Raw genomic sequence first — 7,176 nt, forward strand, 5'->3', positions numbered from 1 at the left:
AGCAGGGATAGAACAGGCTCCTTGTCCGACTGGAACCCATTCGCCACGAGGTTGGCTAGTCAGTACTGGGGAAACGGATTATTCTGGGAGTAGTCTGTATATCTTCCTCGTCCCCGATTTCCCTGCCAACCTCCCCGTTGTCCTTGCATGTGGCCCCCTCTTCCTTGTCTTCGGGAGGGACATTCCCTGCTCCAATGGCCTTGCTGGCCACAATTAAAACAGGTATCTGACCCTGCTTGCCTCCCTCCTCTTCCTCTATCGCCGAAATGTTGTCTTGGGGGAGCATAGGGTGGGCCATAATTAGGGACGGTTGGTCCGTTGGGATGGCTGGTATCTCTGTACCCTTGTCTATCAACCCACCCTGGGACGCAGTACTGGGGCTCTGTCTGATATCCTATCACATCTTGGGTGGGCTTTGGCTCTTCCTTTTTTATCACGTACTCAGTCTTGACCTTGACCTGGGGTTCACTCTCCTGACTCTTACTCTCTTTCCAATAATATTTCACTGCCCTGGCCATCTGGCTGGGACTATTCTCTGACCAGTCCATATTGTTAGTCTTAATTGCTTCAGACACCGAGGTTGGTAGACAATTTATCAGATAGCACAGTATTGCAGCGAGTTTGCTCCGTTCCGGTAATTAGCATCTCCTGACTGACTCCGATATACCTCAGAGAATCTCTCTAGGAATTCCTCTGCTCCCTCGCCCTTTCGTGGTTTAGTATCCAACACCTTGGATATATCAATGGGTTTCTGCAGGGTGGTGGTTAAAGCAGTGAGTATGGCGCGTTCACGAGCAGCACTCTGTGTGTTTTGAGCCTCTAATGTGGCATGGTCCTCAAAGCCTAGGTTAACCAAAAACCTTGCATGTTCGGCGGGATTCAAGATCTGCTGTACTAACGCCCATAAGTCTCTTGATTCAGCATTATAGACGAGTATAGTAGTCCGGAGGAATTCTACAAACAAGGTGGGGGATTTCTTCCTATCTGGCATCCCGGCTAAGATAGCCATTATCTCGTTAGGTTTCCAGGGGTAGAAGATACCTATGGTCCGGGGGTTATCGGCGGCCACTGGAATATTTGCGTTAAAGGCAGGGTTAGGCATTTGTCTCACCGGCAACTGCCGGGGTGTCGGTTTATGTCTGGCGGGTCTCTCGGTATCAGATTCTGATTCCAGGGATGACAAGTCGTCTCCTGAATCTCCACTGTCAATGTCACTATGGTCCCGGCACTCTAAAAAGGACCTTAAAGCCTTGAGGGTACTCTGGCTCTGACTCTCTAGTCTCTGACTTTGAATCATCTGCCTTTGATTTCTCCGTTTTCGTGACCTTGATGGACTGGGTTGGGGTGGGGAAGGTGTCGTCGGGGGCCGATTATTCTTAGTCCTGAGTCGGGTGTCAAAGGCAACAGGGTCGGTATACTGGGGAACCGGTTGTTGGTCTCGCATCTGGACCAGCGGGGGATTATTTACTTGAACCGTGACCGACGGCGGCGGGGAAACGGCACTGGCAGATACTTGAGGTGTCGGCGCGGGGGTTTGTGCAGCTGGTGCGGGTGCCACCGCGGGATAAATGTTAACGTACGGGGGGGGAGCATGGGGAACAACCTGAGCCCTGTGATTCCATTCATCCAAATCATCATCACCATCTCCCTCTGTCAAGGCAAGGCCAACCATTGGATTACGTAATCCACTCTTATCAGCCTTTCCAGGCTCGCTCGTGGTCTTTTCAGACTCCTGTTTTGAGCATTTCTCATGAGCGCATTCCTTTTTCAATACCTCTACTGATTTGACTACCCCTCCCCCTGTAAGTGCTATTCCTAATTTTAAGGCATTATCCTGCCAACTTGCTAACAAGGAAGTTTCTTTCAGTTCCTGACAGTACTGTCTCCATAGGGCAATTAGTTCTTTGGCTGTGGTACCCCTGTTACTTTTCCAAATTAGTTCTTGAGCCTTTTTAGCGGCATCTAGATTCTTAGTTCCTCCTAGTGGCCATTGATTACTTCCTAATTTCTTATTCAATCCTCCCGACAACTGTCTAAGTTGCTTTGCTTTGTCAGGATGTTGTTCACAAAGGGTCTGTAAGGCGCTACCCGATTCAGTCGTGGTATCTAAACAGTTGCCCATCTTACTCCCCTTGTGAACTTTACACAGTCGCGTTTTAAACTTGTTCAGAGCCTAGGCGTGCCAAGTGATATACGAGGTCGACGCTCTTTACCTGACACAAGTGCTTATTTCTAAGTTTACACAGTTCCTAGTTATTCCCTCAGTACGTATACTGACCATCAGTGATATCCGATCACTGACCCTCAGTGATATCCGATCACTGACCCTCAGTGATATCTGATCACTGACCTAATCACCTATCCCTTCCAGTATTCGCCAGACTGACCTGGATCTCGGCGGGACACCAAACGGGAGTTAGCGATTGGCCGACTCGTCGTCAGACTGGCGGAATCAGAGGAAAACCGAGGTAGTACAAGAAACTACTTACATCGGGGGCCCATTTCCTCTCTCCACGTCCGAGACGATTCAACTCTTAGTTCACGAACTCTCGGTGACTGTCCGTTGAGATCCCACTTCTGACACCAAATGATAGAACGGATTCTTTTACCCTCAGTCTGGTTCAGTAATCACTGAGTCGAATGTAACTGGGGAATTCAAACGATTTATTTTCCGCGGAGTCTTACTCTGAAATGTCGGCACCGACTCCTGCAAGAGTCTGACGAACCCAACAGAGCAAGCAATTTGTCATACAGTGTGCTACATTATTATACTTGCATTTGAGAAGACATTAACACCTCGTACATTCCTGCACCAATCCTGAGCTGTGCACGTATACATTTAATTTGATTTCCTGGCCTGGCAGTTTGAAATAAAGAAGTCACATTTAACTGAATGGGTTACAGCTAAGTAAACATCCTGGTAATGTGTTCACGATCACCTAAACATTATGGTAATGCGTTTGCAATCATGGTAATGCGTTTTCTGATCGCCTATTGTCTGTATAACTTCTGCATGCTGCCTTACATTGCTTCTACCAGCAAGGTGTGACATTGTGGGTGCCAGCCATATTAGCAGCCAAAGATCAGTTTAGCCTTTTTATTTTACTTCTTGCTGCCTTCACAGTTTCTTGTTTCTATTTCCTTGACCTTGGTATTCTCAGCAGCAAGGTTTTTTTAAAGGTGGAAAGAGGTGAAAAACGCCACTAGCGATGCCTCAAAACTCACGGACAGAGAAATCAACTTCATCAGTGCCCCTGCCACAGGACTCAATATCCACCCCCTCCACCACTGGTGCACTGTGTCTGCAGTATGTACGGTCTACAAGATGACCACGGTCAGGCCGTGTGGAGTTAAGAGCCAGGCAGCAGAATGGATGGAAAGATCGCTACAAACTTCCCTTAACTCCAATCCTCTGATTTCTGTTTTGCAGCCATCTTTCCATGCATTCTGCTGCTGGGCCCTTCACTCCACACGGCCTGACCTGGGTCATCTTGTAGATCTTACATACTGTTTATGGATAGCAAGCTGGTCACAAAACAGAAAACAGAGAGTAGGGGTTGGGAGCAGCTACTCAGATGGCAAAAGTTGGGAAGTGGTGTTCCACAGGGATCGGTGCTGGGATCACTGTTGTTCACCATTTACAGAAACGATTTGGACTCGGGAATCAGAAGAACAATTTCAAAATTTGTCAGATACCAAATTGGGAGGTAGAGTTAATACTGAGGAAGACAAAATGCAAGAAGATATTAATACATTTCAGAATGGGCGTGTAATTGGCAAATGAATTTCACTGTAGATCAGTGTGAGGTGGTGTGTTAATGAATTTCACTATAGATCAGTGTGAGGTGGTGTGTTAATGAATTTCACTATAGATCAGTGTGAGGCGGTGTGTTAATGAATTTCACAATAGATCAGTGTGAGGTGGTGTGTTAATGAATTTCACTATAGATCAGTGTGAGGTGGTGTATTTTGGTGGGAAGAATAAGGAGGCCACACACTACTTGGACAAGGGGGTGAAATTGGGTTGCTTTGTGCCTCCCGCGATATTCAGCGGGAGGTTAGCGGTGGCGGTAGACGGTAGCACCCCGCAGCACTGCACCGCTGGCAATGACATCATCGCCATGTGCAGCACCCCAGCTGCAACCTTGGGTTGCGACCCCTGACCTATCGCCGGACGATATGTCCAACAGGGTCAGGGGTTGTTCCTGCAGCCGTGGCGGCGCCACTTAAAGGGCAGGTGTCGGGCGGCAACTTTTTATTTTGGCCGACTGCCAGCACCTGCCCCCTTCCCCTTTCTTCTTTGGGGTGCCGGCCACGATCGCTCAGCCCGGCGCTCCTCTTGATCCGACACCCCACTCCCCGGTGGTCCTGCAGGGCCGTGGTGTGCGCAGTGCTAGGCTCCTCCCCGTTAATCAGGGAGGGAGGTCTGCTATGACGCGGTGCTATGTGCCGACGGGCGTGGCGCTGTTACACGAAGTGCTGGGAAATTCACTGGTAGCGCCTCAAGAGGGAGGGGAGCGCTTCCAGTAACACCCCACCTCCTGCCTGGGGCGCTACCACTGAATTTAATGCACAGGGACACTAACTTTTTCGGGGGGCTAAAATTAGCCCCGGCGACGTTAGCGACCCAAAGGGGGCACCACTGAATTTCCCCCTAAGAGTCTAAATGGGCTGGAGGAGCAGAGGGTTCCAGGGATACAGATACACAAATCACTAAAAGTAGCAACACAGGTTAATAAGGCCATTAAACAAAAAGCACTGAGTACATTCCTAAAGGAGCCTTCTGTTCCTTGCCTAGGAGCTCTGAACCATGGCAGAGAGCGGCTGGGACACGTTTCCCACACGCCTCGAGATTAACCCGCATGGCAACTTTGCTGTCAGTGAAGAGAGAGAAGAAAGACCAAAGTGCCATTTGCCCCTCTCAGTGTGGCCCTGAAGGACTGTGTCCAGGCTGGAGTTCTGTTCCCGCCGTACGATCCTCCCCCAGGTTGTCCTTTCTGAGCTCCAGCCAGGTGATGCTAAACACTCAGGTGGGAAAGAAGAAAATCTACAATAATGTGTTTAAAACAAAGCTGGTTTACTTGACATCTATCCAGAATATTAAACTCCAGCCCAGTTATAGGGGTTATTAACATCAGCAGAAACAAACCCCACCTGTCAGAATGAACATGGTTCAGTCCTGGATGTGATTAACAGCAGCAACAACAGAATCCAACCTCTGCAGTCACTTGTGAACTCGCTGGTGTGTCAGCAGGTTGGATGACTGAGTGACTCCCTTCCCACACATGGAGCAGGTGAACGGCCTCGCCCCATTGTGAACTTGCTGGTGTGTCAGCAGTTTGGATGCCAGAGTGAATCCCTTCCCACACTCAGAGCAGGTGAACGGCCTCTCCACAGTGTGAACTTGTTGGTGTGCCAGCAGGGTGGATGACTGAGAGAATCCCTTCCCTCACACGGAGCAAGTGAGCGGCCTCTTCCCAGTGTGAGTGCGCTGGTGTACCGTGAGCTCAGATGATCGCCTGAACCCAGTCCCGCAGTGAGAGCACCTGAACGGTCTCTCGTCAGTGTGTACACGTCGATGGCATGTCAGTTCCCTGGAACTTTTAAAGCACCTCCCACAGTCCGAGCAATTAAAAGGTCTCTCATCAGTGTGAACTCGCTGGTGATTCAGCAGGTTGGATGAATTAGTGAATCCCTTCCCACACTCAGAGCAGGTGAATGGCCTCTCCACAGTGTGAACTCGCTTATGATTCAGCAGGTTGGATGACTGAGTGAATCCCTTCCCACACTCAGCAGGTGAACGGCCTCTCCCCAGTGTGAACTCGCTGATGATTCAGCAGGTTGGATGACTGAGTGAATCCCTTCCCACACTCAGAGCAGGTGAACGGCCTCTCCCCAGTGTGAACACGCTGGTGTCTCAGTAAGTGGGATGACCGAGTGAATCCCTTCCCACACTCAGAGCAGGTGAATGGCCTCTCCCCGGTGTGAATACGCTGGTGTCTCAGTAGGTGGGATGACTGAGTGAATCCCTTCCCACATTCAGAGCAGGTGAACCCCCTCTCTCCAGTGTGAACATGCTGGTGTGTCAGTAGGTGAGATGAAATAGTGAATCCCTTCCCACACTCAGAGCAGGTGAACGGCCTCTCCCCAGTGTGAACACGCTGGTGTATCAGCAGGTTGGATGACTGAGTGAATCCCTTCCCACACTCAGAGCAGGTGAACGGCCTCTCCCCGGTGTGAACATGCTGGTGTATCAGCAAGTTGGATGACTGAGCGAATCCCTTCCCACACACAGGGCAGGTGAACGGCCTCTCTCCAGTGTGAACACGCTGGTGTGTCTGAAGTTCAGATGACTGAGTGAATCCCTTCCCACACTCAGAGCAGGTGAATGGCCTCTCCCCGGTGTGAATGCGCTTGTGTGTCGATAGGCCAGAGGGGTGGCTGAAGCCTCGTCCACACACAGAACACGTGTACGGTTTCTCCCCACTGTGAACGGTGCTTTTTGCTTCCATGTTCAGAGGCCGATGATATTCAGATCCGATGAGTCGAGTGACTCTGTCAGATCTTGACGTGATGTTTGGTTTGAGTTTCCTGTCTGTAAATCCTCCCCTTCCAGTGCCCTGTAAAATTAATTTAAAACAGGAAGCGTGAGAGACAACCCACAAGAAAACAAAGGCAGGTTGTGAAATTGAGCTCAATGAATCTGGTCAATTGTGGGGCCGGCACTAGAAAAAAGTGACCATGAAAGCTGCCGGATTGACATAAAAACCCAACTGGTTCACTGATGTCCTTCAGGGAAGGGAGTCCGCCACCTGGTCTGGGCCTACACAAGACTCTGGCCTCTATGGGAGGAGAGAGAGAGAGAGAGAGAGAGAGGTGGGAGTGGGAGGGGGAGGGGGCGAAGGAAAGGAACTTTATACATCTGCAACTCGACCAGAACTTTGACAGAACATCTCTAATCCGCAACCTCCACCACCTAGAAGGACAAGGGCAGCTGTTGTATGGGAGCACCATCACCTCCAAGTTCCCCTCCAAGTCACACACCATCCTGACTCAGATATATTCATCGTTGCTGGGTCATAATCCTGGAACTCCTTACCGAACAACATTGTGGGAATACCTTCACCACACGGACTGCAGCGGTTCAAGAAGGTGACTCACCACCCCCTTCTCAAC

General features: G+C 50.0%; 1 pseudogene; it reads right to left on the minus strand.

The window, feature by feature from the left end:
* Positions 1–4,988: 4,988 nt before the first annotated feature.
* On the minus strand, positions 4,989–6,616 carry LOC147093366 (uncharacterized; annotated as a pseudogene).
* Between the last annotated feature and the right edge of the window lie 560 nt (positions 6,617–7,176).

The sequence above is a fragment of the Somniosus microcephalus genome, unplaced genomic scaffold (assembly GCF_052327205.1).
Source record: "Somniosus microcephalus isolate GS21.2 unplaced genomic scaffold, FLI_Smic_1.0 unresolved_chr1, whole genome shotgun sequence".
Taxonomy (NCBI): domain Eukaryota; kingdom Metazoa; phylum Chordata; class Chondrichthyes; order Squaliformes; family Somniosidae; genus Somniosus; species Somniosus microcephalus.